The sequence below is a fragment of the Lissotriton helveticus genome, chromosome 12 (genome assembly GCF_964261635.1).
Source record: "Lissotriton helveticus chromosome 12, aLisHel1.1, whole genome shotgun sequence".
Taxonomy (NCBI): Eukaryota; Metazoa; Chordata; class Amphibia; order Caudata; family Salamandridae; genus Lissotriton; species Lissotriton helveticus.
In genome coordinates, this window is record NC_136073.1 from 595,890,593 (window position 1) to 595,908,613 (window position 18,021).

At 47.8% G+C, this 18,021-nt stretch overlaps 1 protein-coding gene across 6 annotated transcripts in view; it reads right to left on the reverse strand.

Moving 5' to 3' along the window:
* NR1I3 (nuclear receptor subfamily 1 group I member 3) overlaps window positions 1-18,021 on the reverse strand; it is a 908,808-nt gene that overhangs the window by 356,985 nt on the left and 533,802 nt on the right. The window lies entirely within an intron of this gene.

Genomic DNA, 18,021 nt, shown 5'->3' on the forward strand with positions numbered 1-18,021 from the left:
GATGTCTTTAGTGAAAGTGTAATTAGTTTACAAGGACATTCAAGGTGGTCATGAAGTGGAATGTGAGTACCAAGTTATTAAAGTTCATAAAGTAATACTGAACGCTCTCAAAATAAACCCTATTTTTATGTAATTACAAAGGATATCCCGCAATGTACTGAACAGTTCAACCAAATACAAAAACTTAGTTCAGGATCTCTAATTAAATTTTTAAGCACAACACAGCAGTTACTTTCTTCAGATAATATGTCGATTATATTACATGTTTGCTATAAACAGGGCATTTGATCAATTCTTTTTGCAGAATCTATGCTCCTGCAAAGCAGGTATTGTTGGTCATGTGGGCCATGTTGTCGAGTTGCATGGTAATGATGGAGTGCAGTCTCAGCACCAGTACACCACGGCACTGTGTGGAACCACCTTGCAGTTACTAGTTAATTTCCACAGAATAGGGAATGCCTAAGGTCTTGTTACACATGAAAAGGCCTATTTCCGAGTGGCATTTACCACCTGCAGGTGGCTAACTATGGGGTCGATTAGGATCGCGGATTCTCTGCATCCTCCAGGCCGGCGGAAGCCACTACCGGCCCGGAGGATGCGGAAAATCCGCTGCGGACCCACCAAAGACCCACCGCCACATTAGGATGGCTGGTGGGTCTTGGTTTCAGTCCGCCGCTTTTCCGCCGCGGTCGGCTTACAACCGTGGCGGAAAAGCTCTAATATGGTGGCGGTGTCTCTCCGTTGCGGGCCCCCTGGGTGAAGGGGGTGCACATGTGGTACCCCCCTGCATCGCGCGGTGGCTGCCGCTTTGTGCATGTAAATGCAATGCATGCGTTTTTAACATTGCGGCGGGTGCAGCTTGAAGTCGCACCCGCCGCAATGTTAAAAACAGAGGATGTGACCGCCAGGGTGGCGATCACATCCTAATTGCACAGGAGGGAATGCCGCAGCACATGCGGACGTTCCCTCCTACTCAGGGCTCGCGGATCGTAATGTGCCCCTAAATGGGGTGCTGGTGGAAAGAGGACAGGACAGACTGGTGCAGATGAGAGGACCATCAACGCTCCTGCCATGCCTTGGGAGGGTGATTGGCTGGGCCAGGCTGTGACTGTGCCCATAGACCCTGCCCCATACTTCTGCAAGTGTACTGGGACAATGTCCAACCTATAAAACAAGCATTGGCATAGCCAATAGGTCTCGCTTTTGGGACCTTATACGTATTTAGTTATGCAGCACAATATCCTTGGTAAATAAAAAAAGAAGGTTTCCCTTTTCCTGGTTGTAGGTGATAGATCAGACTGTTATGGGCAGTCCTACTATCAAGACTTAATTCATGATACAGCTGGGAGTATGATCAGGTATGAGGCACCCTGCATAGTAACAAATTTACACATATACACTAGTGAATTTAGGTGATATAATTTCACAAAATTGTATGACGAATATCAAGGTTCCAGAGTTAACTAAGTCGAAAAACAAGAGGTCACATATGAGACAGAATGATGCAGTCTACTGAGTATAAACTGATTATAGTGATCAAAATGTATAGAACATGTAGAAGTCTATGTTTAAAAGAATGTCTAGTAATAAAACTTTTTTATCTATATCTTTCTGCATAGATTGTTTTTAATCATAGAAAGCATTGTCCTGAAGAAGGTGTCCAAACCTTTTCACCGAAACGCCGCGTCGACAGTTACTGTGCTTCTTTTGTCTTTTTAAAAAAAAATCTTATTTATGATGTTTTTAATAAAATGTATGTGATAATGTGTTTTTAACAAAATGTTAATGAATGTAAAATATCATTTTTTGCTATAATAAATACAATAAATGTCATAATTTTAATCAACAGAACCTCTAGTATTTGATCACTTTACCTCTTATTTTACAACTTAGTTAACTCTGGAACCTTGATATTCGTCCTACAATTTTGTGAAATTATATCACTTAAATTCACTAGTTTATATGTGTAAATTTGTTACTGTGCGGGGTGCCTCATACCTGATCATACTCCCAGCTGTATCATAAATTAAGTCTTGATAGTAGAACTGCCCATAACAGTCTGATCTATCACCTACAACCAGGAAAAGGGAAACCTTTTTTTATTGATCGTATACCCACTCCCTTTTCGCCAAAAAGGGTGTCTCCCTAAATTTTAATATTGCACAATATCCTTGGTGCAATAACATCAACTGTTGCATGGCTAAAAACGGACAAGGTCCCAAAGGCGAGACCTATTGGCTATGCCAATGCTTGTTTTTTACTGTTAATGGGCATCAGGTAACAGCGGTTGCTATGCCATCTAGTAGAGTGATCCTAATATGGTCTTCTATTAAACCAGGACTAGAAAAGCTACACTGGCTTCCGATCTCCCAGCGCATAGCCTTTAAAGCAGGTTGTATCACCTTCAAGGCCACACAAGATAAAGGCCCTGCCTTTATTCATCGTCTGATTTCTAAATATATACCCACCAGAAGCCTGCGCTCTGCTCATAAATCCCTACTGGAGGTGTCTCGCTTTAAGAGGAAGCGACAGGGAGGCTGCTGCTTTCGCCATCTAGCAGCCTCACTTTGCAACTCCATCCCCTTACCGATTAGGCAGAGTAAGGATCTTCTCACCTTTCGTAAGGGATTAAAAACTTGGCTGTTCTCTCAATATGAAATATTTTCCGGAACCCCCGAAACGCTGGAGTAGGGAGGCCGGCCCGATTTAATCAGATATCGGTGTGAAGGAGGGAGGCTGTCTTCCCCCTCTCATTCAGTGCGCACACGTGGAACCCATATAAAAGTCCGTGGCTGCATTGTTTTGCCTTATGATAAAACCGGATACCTTCAATATAACAGTATCCTGAGATCGGTGGCTCCTGTTTATCCAGTGTGAGTCAGCCACTCAATTAAGAAAGATTGCTTTATCCTTAAGTTCAGCCAAAAATTTAAGAATTTGGTTGGTCACTTTTTGCCTAATATCCTGCACATCATCCTAGTGCATCATTAAGACCATCATACTTCTTAATGACTGAGAAACTGTCCTGATGAAGGTTTTAAATACTTTACTGAAACGCCGCGTCGACAACTGTTCCTCCTGAACATTTTAACATTATTTTGTCTTCTTGTAATGTGCATCCCGAGTATTTTACATTATTTTGTTTTTTAATATTAACATGTATTGTTTATGATCATTTTTACTGTGCATATTTTTGTGTAAATTAAATAACCATTTATTAAAAATCATTCTAGCTAGCAAAATACTTTTGTGTTTTTTCACTGCCGCATATCTCTTCAGCCTACATAAATTGTGCTGTATGTATCATTTGAGCACTGTATGTTATGGTTAACTAAACGATAGTTGAACACCTTGAGGTTTTTGTTTTATGTGTGATTGGTATCACTGACTAAGGTTAGACATAATACGGGTAGTTGTTACATGGATACCACTTGCTGTGGCTCCCCATAGGACCCTTACTCTTTTGTTCTGTTCTCTCAAGCCTGCCATTAGCCATTGTTAGCTTAGTGTTATGTTGGACGGATTCTTCACTTTTCCTATAGCGCCATGAAGCCCACGGGCGTACGAGCGCTTTACAAATTGATTTTAACATAACATAACATAACATAAGTAGTTGTACCCTACAGGATTGCCAGTTAATTGTTCTATTTGCGATTGACCTTTGGGCATGGTGGTCCAGTGGGGTTTCTCAAGCACTGTAAATGGTTAATCTTTTCCCCGCAATGCTCAGCAATATGGTCTTGAGTTATATAAAATGTAGCCTTAGCAGAGTAACGGTCTTTATGTCTTCCTTAAGTCTTCCTTATGGCTCACAGAGCTGGTTTATTGTCATTGATGGAACGTTCACCAAGATCTTTTGCTGCTTCTTTTCTTTAGTTTAAAATCCTCAGAAATCGTATACTATTTGCCTTTATTTTTAGTGTTTCTCCTTTTGAAGGGAGCAGTCGGATTGTATGCAATTTTAAATACGATGTATAGATAAATGGTATCATTGGGAGAATTCCTGGTAGAATATGACTGTAGTGTCCTGTGAGACACGTTCTAGTGTCCCACAGGAAGCTGTCATTCCAGCCACTCCCTCGAGGGCTGGACACACTGCACCCCCACAACCATCCATCATGGGTGCCACGAGTGAAGTGGCCCTGTCAATAAAAGGGCCCGGGTACACGTGCTTGAGGCCAGTTATTTCACTATACGGAAACGTGTCAGTGTCCATCATTCCACGCCATGTGGGCCTGAGGCCCAATGCTACACTGTCGACGAGGCGGGTAGCTGACCCCGCAAGCCTGCTGTGCTGCTCTATGCTGTTCTGTGTGAGGGTAAAGAAGAATACCAGCAAGCGACACCCCGGCGAGCTCTGTCACACCACCCGTGTGCCCATTGAGTCGCCTATTCACGCCTCCATGCCCTGAGAGGATCAGTGATGTCTGCACAGGGGCTCTCACATGGCCCCATCGCCGATACGGTGGCCGTAACCACGCTGCAGAAGGCGAAGGACACCAACTCCCTGGGCCGGCGTCGCTGCAGAAGGTCTATGCAGGGGCCCGTTGATGCCCACGCACTGCCGACACTGTACCTGGGTGCCGGACTGCAAAACAAGGTCAGTCAAACTCTGCGAATCCTGAATCGCCCACAGGCTGTCCCACTCGCTGAGTCCGCACTGAGAGGGAAGAAAGAGAGGACTGCTCCTAGCAATCGCCCTAACCCCAAAGGAGAGCCAAACCCCGTCACGATCGCAGATGCCCGCATCCGCGCAGAGGTGGCCGCCTCCTCGACCAACACAGTCCAGTCACCCCCAAAAGAGCGCGACAGAGCAACACTCAAGGCACCCCCACCTCCCTCTTACCGGGTTGCCGTGAGCACCACGACAGTCCTCACACATTGGCAGATGCCCTGCAGTGAAGTGCCACTGAGGGTGATGTCAATACAGAGAGAGAACATGGCGCTTTTTCAATGCTCGTGAGCCAGAGAGAAGCTGCCTTAGTCAACACAGATGGAGCCTGCAGGCAGCGCAATCTTGCAGCCACCTCCGCAGACAATCTGCCCCAGAGACCCTCAACGCAGCAGCAAGCCTCACCACCCACTTAGAACAGAGAGAGAGTCGCAGCGTGCTCCGTAACACAAACTGTGTCCCTACCAGGCTGTGACTTTGTTCTTCTCCTCCAGACGCTGTTAGTGGCCACCAGCTTCCCACGGGGGTCTTGGGCCCCTCGCCCATCACCACAAAAAGAACTCTTGCCCACGTTGTTGGTTCCGTGTGGCCTGCTCTTGGAAGGGAAGCTATGGCACGCCGCAGGCACCAACAGCGCCCCCAGCGCCCGCTAGTCCTTCGGCACCCAGACACCGTTAAAGCCTGCATGAATGCCCCACAAGCCTCGGCAGGACCACACGAGGATTCGCCTCCTCAGTGCAAGAAGCAGCAGAGTGTCTGTGCCAGGGAGCAACACAGAGCACCAGCAAGGGTGCCCCCTACTTTAAAGAGCACAGAGCGCCAGTAAGGGTTGCCCCTCCTAAGAGCTGCCATGGCCCAGAGGGAACAGACCACGACGCAGCGCCACTGAGCAGCCACGTGCCTACAGCGTATCTAAGGAACCAAAGCAGCCACCGGGCACAGGACTCAGTGGAAGAGCTCCAGCACCCTGAAGCCCAGCAAAGCACTAACCCTGAGAAACCCCAAGCGACCAGGACACCCTGGTGCACACCCATGCGCAAGGCCACCCCAATAGGAAAAGCAAAGCTGCCGCTACTACCGGCATCAGCCACACCGGGCGGCCCTCCAGAAAGGGCACACTGAAGAACGGACACACTGTGTGGCCAGAGCAGGCAGCCAGTCATACCCCTGCACCAAAGGAACCACACAGTGATCTTGACCCCACACTGCAGCTCACAGACGGCCACGTCACAGAGTCCTGCGCCACCCCGACAGCGCCCAATACCTTCAGCAGTCAAGGCAAGCCACCTCGACGACCACGACGCCACTGAGTAACTCCCCAGACGCCACGCGCCAAAGGACAGACGGACCGACTGGCCAGAGCGGCTAGCCAGCCGTGCCCGGTGACCATCAGCCCAGGCATCACCACGGACCGGAGAAGAGACCCGGACACTCCACTACCCTGCCAGAAGTGGCAGGACCAGCAAAAGGAGATGTCAATGTGATGCTAGCAGGAAGATCAACACCGGCGCATCCACAGAGCGTGCGAGCACACGGATTGCACACCGCAACCGATGTCAGTGCCACCGCACTGCGCCCCACAGACCAGCAGTACTAGAGCACCGCATCTTGCTAACCAACCAGCAACGGCTGTCAACAGACCCAAGAGTGCTCACCGCCACCACGAGGAAGACTCCCTGCCCATGCCCAGCAGCCGAGACGGATTGCACCAGGCACAGCAAGACATGCCCTCAGAGAAGAGTGCTCAAAGAGTGGCCCTCTGCACGTTGCAAGTGAGAACAGTCAGGACGCCTCTTCCTCACCGTAACCACCGTAGCAGCACCTTCGCTGTCTACCACACGTACACGCAGGCAAACCCGGCCATGCCTGCTGTACACGCCCAGCCAGAGTAGATTTTCCCAGCCCGCTCGGCCATGCACCCGTGGAGCAGCGCAGACATCCGCCGCTTCAAAGTTCGCCCTCAGGCACCGCACAACGAAGGGAATCCCCCGTAAACTACCATAATCGACGAATCGGCCACCTGCCCCAACCGCCCGGCAATAGCCTCCACAAAACTTTCTACAAAACTTTCTTGTTCCCCGCAGTGGTGCTCAGGAGTCAGGAAGAGGCTGTCTCTTCCTCTCCAGACATCTTACAGACTTCCCCAACTCCGCCCCTTCCTATTGCCTCTCTAATCCCACCTCACCTTGTCCTTCTGGTCGTTGCGCGAATTCCCCAGGGGAAGACTGGTCTGCGACCTTCACTTCCCCTGGGGGCCCCACTGGACTGAACCCTTCTTGCGGCACAGTGAGGCAAAAGACAGTTTTGCACACTCAGCCCTCCTAACCCTCCCTTTAAGTCTGTTTCCAGCCTGTTTTTCAGTGTGAGCACTGGATCCAACCAAGTTCCAGTACCATGTTTTCACTCATGGCCAGACCGCCGATCGTAGTGTGGTGAGGGGACCGCGGCTTGTGGTTGAAGGCGGTCACTGTGCAGAGTTCTCACCGGTTCCAGATTCCAGGCTTCCGCTTCCCCCTGGCTCCCCTAGCTCCTGCCTCCCATCTGCATTCCTGCTTTCCTGCAACACGGTGGTTGCGTTGAGGACGGCCCCAGCCAGCCCAGTGATTTCCACTATTTCCATCATTGACAGCTCCTGCTTCAGCACAAGCAGATTAAAGCTTTAAGTTCCTCATGAGTGCGTGTGTGTGCTTAACATCACAGCATCCCACAGTTGCTCTGGCTGCCCCAGGTAGGGGAGGCACCTAATTAGCGTGTGCTCCTGAGGCACCACAGAGGTACCACGGAGGTATTGGAGCACTGAGGTACTACAAGGGCACTGCTGGATACTACTTCACTACAACCTTGCACTGAGGTCAGGGAAAACCAGAAAATTGCCATCCAAACCCCTACCCAAAGCTACAAGGCAAGAGTCCCTAAGTGATAACTCAGAAATGGCGGAAGCACCATCCTTGGACATACTTCAGCCCAGTGTGACACATGGACATGCTCAGTCACCATCAATTCATCTTTCGATCCCCCCAGCACTTTTTCTCCACCCACATTGTCAGGGCTATCACCTTTTGTCAGCTCCAAACCGTAAGATACAAAACTAGGTATGACAGTCCATGTGGCCACTTTCCCCAAACGGGCGACATTGAGGGATTTCTTTAAAAACGCTGCAGCAACAAAAAAGCCAGGACTAACCTTCAAATACTTGGTACAACACTGCGCTGGAAACTACAGCCCCCCCCCAGTCCTCAGACAGGAACCTAAACCGAGTAGAGGCTATGATTCATGATGACCCCCACAGGTCAGGCCTCAGTCTGTCTCAAACCACATCCTCTTCAAGAATTCCAATGAAGGACGAATACTCTGCTCCAAATGCTACAGAGCACTGCCCATTACCACCTCCACAGGGATCTAACGTGTTCCAGCCATCAGCCAATGTAGAGTCAACTTTAGTCTTGCCTCAAAATACCCCTTTAAGGGAGGACGGCCAGCTTTTTATTAATACAAGCTTGCCACCACCGTTAACACCAAATGCACAGACCATGATTACGGCTACGGACGAGCAGGCTGGGAGTAAACCAGCATTAATCGCCCAAAGGGAACTACAAACAGGGCCCACTTTATGCGAGGACCTACTATCACCCACAAAATTCATACCGGAGCCATCCGACCAGCACAATCACACGGGCCCCTCAACAGGCAGCCCGATCATTAAAAACTCATTTGACTTGTCTTTTTTCAATGACGATCACAACAAGCCTTCTGCCTCGGAGAGCTGCTACTCTAACAACGAGAACATTCTTTGGTCTCAACTCTTGCAAACACTCCAATCAACAGTTTCGGCTTTAAACTATTATTCCAATAAATTGGACTAGCAGGTGGACCACTTCAACACACTTGTCGTGTTCACAGATGGGATTAACCAGAACTAGAGGGCCTTAACACTCTGATAACAAAAGCACAATCTAAAGCTCACTTGGTGCAGGCGGTATGTTGTGGTTCACCAATAATCGACAGCCTCTGCTATTACCGGAGTTCCTTGCGTCAGTCTTAACTGAAGTCAAGAAACTCCTGTAATCAGGGCAGAACCGTATTCCATCTCAGGATTATTGTTCTCCCGTGGTACCCAACCCAGTTGTTCAGAAATCACACACCAGGAATCAAGGCCTAGATACCAATAAAACCTTATTAGAAAGTTCGAGAACTTTTAAACTAACAGCCCCTGGCACCACCAATCACATTTTTGAATCTCTAAACGTGCACATAACAAACCGCATAATCCGGCAATCCCCAACAGCTAACTCGACTTCCTTAAAAACAAACCAAGTGACCCCTGTAAAGAGTATATGTTCTATCGGCAACATGGCTCGTGAGTGCTCCGGCTCGGCTGCCGGCAAAGAAGTGAACGTGGCTCAGATCCACAAGATGAGCAAGCGAGAAAAAAAAAAGACTCTGGCAATATCGTAACTGAAAAGTAACTGAAAGTCGAAACACAATAAACCATTACTTAAAAATAAAACTCTACCTTATTACTGGACTCATCCAGCACAACTAGTACCATTACCAGCCAGTCTTCGGCCCAACAATCAACTTTGTATAAAAAAACTACATTAACAAACCCACAACTTGCATCAAACACTTGGTCTGAGCTAATTGAAGTTCGTAACCCTACTCTCCACACATCACCAAAAGGAGCCCTTCCTCCACCCAACGAGGAGCCCAAAATAGATCAGGCCCGCCCGTCACCCACAAACCACAACTTAATGGCTACCCCCGGTGCTAGTACATCTACCCTGCTGATAGCTGGCAAGACAAGACCAAGGAAGAACTCGGAGGGTCTAGCACACACCGCAGGTAAAGCCAGCCACGACGTAGAGGAAAGGCATCGACTAATTCCAACTCAGGGTCTTGCCACCAAGTGTAAAATCACTATTAACAAAGCAAGCCCTAACTCCTTCCCCAGTAAAACTATCTCTAACAAAATGTCTCCAAATCTTTCCAGCGATAAGACAGGCTCCTTGCAAAGATCCTTTGGAAACCAATGGAGACCAGACAACACTGTAAAATCCCCAGTACTCACCATCGGCCCCACAGAGAGCCACGTGTGCAAAGAAGGGACCCAGACCAAACTGTTGTTAGTCCCGGAGTATATTTCCCAAGGCCTGCACAACATTTTAAATCGTGGGAACATTCTCAGACTTTTTAAAATCAATTCCAGAATTAAGCTAATTGGAATCTAGCGACATAATATCCGTTGGATTCAAACCCAGTAACAGCAACCGATCAATTGAAACAACCTTGATAACCTTGGCAATCGAAGCAATAAAGGACCTGGTACAAGCACAGACAGAGCAATTTAACAGCTGGGGTATAAACCTAGTAACACTTACCGACCTTCGGTACCCCTCAATCTTAGCTAGTGCTTCGGTTCCTGCTATTCAATAAGTAAATCCACCATTTTCGATATTAAGATCAGCTCGAAGCAGCTTTCTAACAGAGTGTGGGGAGCCAGCCATAGAGAGCCAATCCATTACAAAGCCAGATTGGGCCTGACTGCCAGGGGCCCTGTCCCGAGGCCATAAAGATTGAAACATTACTCTCTCCAGTCTGTCGATATGCTCCTGGAATATTAATGGCCTTGATAAGAAACTTCAATCCCTCAGCAGTCTGGAATTCCTGAAAAAAATAACATCATACTTCTCCAGGAAACCTGGTGTGTAACCAGTTCCCCAATTGAAGGCTATCTTGAATTTAGGTTACCAGCAATAAGAGTGTACAAGCACGAGGCGGCCTTTCGATCTACGCGCCAGTAAATTATCCTTGAATATCAATGTGTTGGAATTTAATAAAGATTGGATCTTTGGCATCAGAATTAGCAGTTCAAACCCAGCCAGACAACTTTTTTTGCTTAACATTTATGTTGCACCTCACTCCAGCAAGAAAAAGGCAAATTCGACCCACTGATTGAAATCATGTCCAACCTGATAAAAGACCATAGTGCAGTCCTAGGCTTAATCTCTGGAGATTTTAAAACCAATTTATATTCAAGCACTCCAGAGGAATATAATGAAATAATCCCTGCCGCACCGTTGCACCTAGTGCCATCTCTTAAACCACCAGGCACTAGGCCGAGCAAGCTGGGTGAATATGCTGTTTTACAACTTAACAGCCTGGGTTTCACTGTATTGAATGGGAGATTTCCTATGGATTCTCCACCAGCCTGTACTCGAAAAAAACGGCCTCTCCCACTCATTTCTTGATTACACGCTTGGAAGCTTCGAAATGCTCCCTTTAATAAATAACTTCTATATTGCACCACCAGGCGTTAGTGACCATCGCCCTAAAATAATAGGTGCATCCCTCAATGTTGTTCATCATTCAGCAATAGCTCGCACTACAACTGACATATGCACAGAGAACCTGAAAAAATTCAAATGGACGGATCATCTAATTCTTGCAATAATGGACAAATGCAGATCTCTCCTAGGAGAATGGAGCGCAGGAGAGATTGTCCCAATTAAAATATGGGAGCGCCTCGTTCAACAATTGCTGAGCCAATTTACGCCTTCAGTACTTACATTTTCAAACCCTGTACAAACTCCCATTACAGCCGAGACAAAAAAATGAAAGACCAAACGCAATTCTGCATTACGTCTCTTCAGGAAACGTCAGGGAGATGTTCATGCATTCGCCATCTACAAGCAAGCTCAGAAAGCATTGCGAATATCCATTAACAGGGACAAACATAAAGCAGCTGACCAGTTCTGGTTGAAATTAGTCTACGCCCGTAAAAACTCCAATCCTAAACCCTTTTGGTCAATGGTGAACAGGAGGACAATGACGTAACTGGCCAATGCAGCGCCAACATAAGTGAAGCTGAATGGGCCCTTTTTCTAACAGAGCACTTCCAAGATCAAAACAAAGGAAGGGATCAATTGAACACCACTTTACCATGGGAAACAACGAGAAATGGCACATTAACCACACATGCTAAATCCAACGCTTCTACTTTATTTATTAACATAGTGGAAACCAAGTTTCATATTGACCCTTTACTTCTAAAGTTCCGGCTCTCTTATGAAGGCATGAGACAAAATATTACTCGCTGTATCAGCAACGCCCGGTCGGACAGGGCCCCAGGCCCTAATGGGCTCCTGCAGGTGCTGTTTAAAGCGGACCCTACGCTTTGGTCCGTGCATCTGGCCCCACTATTTTTGCACTGCCGACACACTTATGACATACCAGATTCGTGGAAAGGAGCAATAATAATAATCTTTTTTAAATAAGGCAGAAGAGCAGATCTTAAAAACTACAGGATGATGGCACTCCTGATGTAGACTCCAAATATCACTCCAGCGTCCTGTTGGAAGATCTGTTGTCCTCGACGCTAAAAACTCAGCGGCTGCCATTTAATCAGACTGGCTCTGTGGCCAAATCAGGTACTACTAGCAACCTACTGGACCTATCCGTACTTACGGAGAAAGCATCATTCTTAAAAATGCCATTACACTGCTGCTTTGTTGACTTTAAAGCGGCTTTTGACCGGGTCCCTAGGAACCTGTTATGGCTCAAATTACAAAAATGGGGAATCCTGAGCGACCTGTTAAAATCAATAATCCAACTTAATTCAAACAACTGGAATTGCATCAACTTGGGTGACGGGTCACATGTTTAAAAAAAAATACAGACTTTCTGTGGGGTCAAACTAGGGTGTGTGTTTGCCCCTCTTTTATTCAATCTTTTTACCTCTGATTTATCCCATCTATTGGACAAGGTCAACTCTCATCCCCCTTTACTTGGTGTATCCCGAATTAGTAATTTGCTTTACGCCGATGATTCAGCCACACGAGGGTCGGTTTACAGAGACTTCTTGACCAGCTGCTTTCTTTCACATCAAGTAACGCTCTGGAATTAAATCTTTCAAAAACTAAAGCTATCACCTTCGGGAATCGGGAGCAGCAAACCGGTGGGTGGTTCTTTGATGGCAAAAAAATGTAAACTGTGATATCGTACAAATACCTGGGCATTTACATGGATCCAAGGGTTCTTTTGTAAATCAGAAAGAAGCGGTCAAAGCAAAAGCATTGTCCCTCGAAGCAGCAACAATGAAACTTTCGACACAGCTACTTGGCCCAAGCTTATCCCCCCTTCTGACAGTCATGAAGGCAAAGGTACAAACTGTTTAACCTACGGTCAAGAAATAATGTTGGGGAGCAATTTGTCAATGCTGAATTAAACAACAACTAGAATCTACAAACAAGCCTGGAATCTACCGAAATCGGCATCTCCGGCTCAGATCAGGCTCGAGTTTGGCCTCTTGAACCATGAGGGTGTCGGAGGAGGTGCATTCACCAAGCTGTGCCATAGACTGCGTAACTCAAGGGAAGGAAGCCTGGAGGTCAAGTTGTGGCAAGAAATATCAGCAGGCCAATCCAGTTAAAAACCCTGACGTTTCCTTGAACACTCCTTGAAACTGCTCGATGTTGTGGATTACTGGGGTACTAATCCGCCCCAGCAGGCACTGAAACTGTCCATTAAAAGAAGTGTTCGCCTCTGGTCTTTCCAACGGGACAGGGCACAATTGTCTAAAAGAAAACACACTTGGTCCGTAATCACTGAGCTCAAACCCAGATCAGAGGCCCCATATCTTTCGAGCACTTATGCAGCTGTTTGGAAGAAAAGATTTATGGCACTGAAGATGGGCAAATGGCCCTTTTTTTTTTTTTTTTTTTTTTAAATCTTTATTAACATGAAGGCAAAGTATACAGGTATTATGGTACGTTCAAGCTGTTAGAATCGTATTTGTTTGATACATTTCTTGAAGTATTAAGTTGCATTATCCATTCTGCATTTGTGTCTCATTCTACCTGTCTAAAATCTGCATCTGCTCTTCCGTATAACTGTACATGAGTTATCACAGTTCGTCTATTTTCTGCCGCTATGTGTTATCTAACATGTGCAGCTATGATATAACTACAAGAGAAAGCCCCCCCCCAAACTTCAGTCATCACTTTTTGATTACGTTTCCACACTCCCCCTCCCATCAGTAATTCTCCGTGCCCCTTTGACATCACACAGGTGAGTTATTGTAATACGTTGCTGCATTTGGTTTAGGCAATCATCCCCAACTCCATCCGTTACTCATCCTCCCCCTCAGAGTCCAGGTCGTCTCCGTCCGGTAAGGGTTCACAAATCTCACCCCTATAAACATTCCATGCTGCCCATACCTTGTTCCATTTGCGGGGGGAAGCTCGAAGGACATACACAGTTCTCTCCGTGACCATCAGGATATCCATGTTTTTAGCCCATCTGGTCGCAGTGGGTAGGTCCGGAGCCCCCCACTTCTGTGCAATATCACGCTTAGCCACCGTCATGGCCAGTGTAGCCCAAAGTATCACATATCTATCTAGGTCGTTGGGGTCCCAGATGTTCAAGAGGCATTTACGTGGTTCTGGTAAAATGGAAATCTTGAGTGTCTGTGAGATTGTGCGCAGTATTTGCCTCCAGAATTCCTGTATGCGCGGGCATTCCCATAGTGTATGAAATAGTGTTCCCTCCTCCCCACAACCTCTCAAGCAAAAGGGATGGGGTGCTCTATTTATTTTATGGAGTAGCGTCCTGGTGTAATAGATGCGGTGTAAAATTTTTAGTTGTACCAGTCTAAACTTTGCCGATATGCGCACCTCTCTCGGGGAGGCCAAGGCTTCGTTCCATTCCGATTCGTCCGCCTCGCCTATTTCTCCCTCCCATTTTTCTTTAAGTTTCAACGTGGGGTCTTCTAAGTTATTGATCAGTTTTTTGTATGTGAGGGAAGTTGCGCTCTGTTGCATAAATTCTGTCAATAGTCTGTCCTCAAGTGGTGAGGATTCCGGCAGATCAGTGCCCGTAGGGATCGCCTGGAGTAGTGCGTGCCTAATTTGTACGTACCTAAATGTTTCAGTGGGTCTGAGGCCATACTGCTGCTGGAGTTGTGGGAACGCTATTACCGTGTCTTTGTCCCAGAGGTCCCCCACCGTGGAGATACCTATAGAGTCCCACTGCGCAAATCCTTTACATGTTCTAAGGTTCCCCAGTGACCTCGTGTCCCATAATGGTGTCATTTTGGTGATTCTTCCTTTCCATCCCAGTCGTGCCTGTGCTATATGCCAGAGGGCCGCCGTGTGTTGTGTTGGACCGTGCAGATGTTTGAGTTGCGGTTTATTATACAGTACCGAGAGCATACAATCCGTCCCCAGCTGTGACCAGTCTGCCCGGTATGCTGGGTCGTCTCTCGGGGTGTGGATCCAGTGGTTAATTACTTTAAGTTGGGCCGCCCAGTAATACAGCTGAATATTGGGAAGCGCAATCCCTCCCTCATACCAACTTTTCACCAATTTGTCATAGGCTATGCGTGCTGGGCCATTGTTCCAGAGTAGGTTGGAGACCAACGCAGCGATCTGTTTGAAATATCGCGGTGGGACAGGGTGTGGGGTGTTTTCCAATATGTATAGGAACCTGGGGAGTGCCATCATCTTATACAATGCTGCCCTTCCCAGAAGGGTGAGGGGCAAGGTCGCCCAGTGCTTAACGTCCGCTCGTAAGCGCTCCATAGGTGGTTTGAGGTTGGCAGCAAAGAACTCTACTTCAGAATGTGTGATGACCATGCCCAGGTATTTAAAGGAGGTCGTCGGTGGCGCCAGGGGGCAGTCCTCCTGTAGCCTCGGTGCCGGGCCCCTGAGTGTATATATCACCGATTTAGACCAGTTCAGGGTATAGCCTGATGATTCCTTGTGTGTGTTGCAAAGTTCCAGCAGGGCAGGGATCCCGTCGTCAGGTTCAGCCATATAAATGAGCATGTCGTCCGCATATAGGGAGATTTTATCCTCCCATCCCTCCTCCCATTTAATGCCCTTAAATAGGGGCGTTGTTCTAATCAGGATTGCCAAGGGTTCGAGCACCAACGCAAAGAGTAAGGGCGACAAGGGGCATCCCTGTCTGGTCCCTCTACCCAACGGGAATGCCGGCGAGATGCGGCCATTAGCCACTACCTGCGCCACCGGTTTCGTGTAGAGCAGTCTTATCCAGGCTATATATTTCGGCCCAAAGCCCATACGTGCAAGTACTTCAAAGAGATATTCCCATTCTACTAGGTCAAAAGCCATTTTGGCGTCTAGGGAGAGAATTACAGCCTTCTCTGAGAGGAGGTGTGAATGGGCCAACACTCCATGCACCCTCCGGAGATTCAGCGCTGTACTTCTATGGGGCATAAAGCCCGATTGGTCGGGGTGGATCAGGGTGCACAGGTGTGGCAGCAGATGGTTGGCTAGAAGTTTTGCTAGCACCTAGGCCTCCACCTTGAGTAATGATATCGGGCGATATGAGGTGCATTCGGTTGAAGGTTTTCCTGGCTTTGGTATGGCCACTATTGTGGCCGTGCGTTGATCCAGCGGCAATTCCGCCTTTTCCCTACTCTCCATATACATGTCCAGTAGGGGTCTACTGAGCACTGAGGCCATTGACTTATACCATTCCACTGGCAGTCCATTGGGACCCAGTGCTTTGCCTGATTGTAGTGATTGAATCGCCATTTGAATTTCATCCTCTGTTGGGTCTGCCTCTAAGTCTTGCACATTTTCTGGTGTTATGCTGGGGATGATAATGTCCGCTATTGACATTGCCGCCGTTTGTGCAGTGACGATGCGGTCTGGGGTGTATACGTTCTGAAAATGTTTTGCCAGAGTGCGCACAATGTCTTCCGGATGTGTCAGTACTCGGCCGTCATTAGTACACAGTCTCCGAATACCTCTTGCGCCTCCCCCTCTCTTATCCAACCATGCCAGCATTTTCCCTGCTTTGTCGCCCACGTCATATATTCTATGTACAGTGTTCGTGATGTAGCCTTGCACTGTCGTTTTGAGGTGGGCCTGGTATTGCTGTTGCCGTAACAGCAGTGTGTGTGTCGTAGCTGGAGAGGGGTTCGTCATATGCTCAGTGTTTGCATCGTGGAGTGCTAGTTCTATTTCTGTTAGTTCTCGCTGGGAATCTCGCTTGTGTCCCGTAATGGCTGCTATTGCAGCACCTCGAAAGACGGTTTTATAAGCCTCCCACAGGAGCGACGGTGAAGCTACCGTTCCCCTGTTTTCAGCAAAGTAATGTGTCGTCGCTAGTTTAAGTTTCCTCCGAATTAAAGGGACTTTCAAATAATTTGGGTAAACTGGGTAGATTCATGCGCATTTCTTTTCTCTGGTGGAAAGAGTTACAACGATTGGGGAATGGTCAGATATACCTCTGGGCAGGATATCTATTTTGTCCACCGATCCCAGTCCCACCCCCAGGAACAAAAAGTAGTCTATACGAGATAGGCTATTATGTACGGCGGAGTAAAAAGTGTATTGGGACGCTGCGGGGTGTAGATGTCGCCATACGTCTACAATGCCCAGTGCTTCTAAAAAGTCAGGGAGCGATGCATTCCCTCTTGGGCGGGCTCTAACGGGAAAGGCGTCCATCGCAGGGTCTATTATTGCATTCAGGTCACCCCCTATGATTGTGTCCCCCTCAGGGAGATCTAGGAGGAATTTGCCCAGGGCAGGTAATGCTACGGAGTGGAGCGCCGGGGGGATGTATACTGATACTACGTTAAGCGGTTTGCCCTCCCATTGGCCATGTATAGCTGCGAAGCGTCCCTGGTCATCCGTCGCTCGATGCGTAATTATAAAGGGCGACGTCTTTTTCAGTAGGATCCCTGTCCCCCTGGACCCAGAAGTAAATTCTGCATGTACTGCCATTGTGTAACCGCGCCTATCAAGCGCTTTGCATGTCGTCCCTGCCAGGTGTGTTTCTTGAAGTAGAACTACGTCCGGGCCCTGACGTTTAATGGCTTGTAGGACCAGGCCCCTTTTAATTTTGTCCCCTAGGCCTCTGACGTTCCAAGTTAGCATGCGCAATGGGGGGACCCCTACTGTCACCGGGGCACCCTCAGTGGGTGTAGCCTGAAGTGGTTGGGCCATGTAATCGTTGGGATAATGTCGTGTGGAGTGTGTCGTTAGGTTCCGTGCAGCCGTTGCCTCTCGCGATGAGGCGTAGGAGTCCGCTGATTTGTAGAGTGGTAGTATGACGTGTGGATTGAGTGATGACCATGAATAGAAACTTGAACAATAAAACTATACCACCATCCCCCCTCCCTGCTCCCCTGCTCCACGAGCAAAACCCCGCCCGCTTCCCCAACAATGCAGAGTGCTTTAGTCCCTCCCCAACTATCTTACTTGCTCGTGGGGTTGGTGAGTCCCTTACAGGCACTAACTGCGCCCACCTTACTCAGCTGCAACAGGTCCAAGGTCCATTGCGGCACGCTCAGTTCTTTCCATATCTAGTCTAGACCGGAG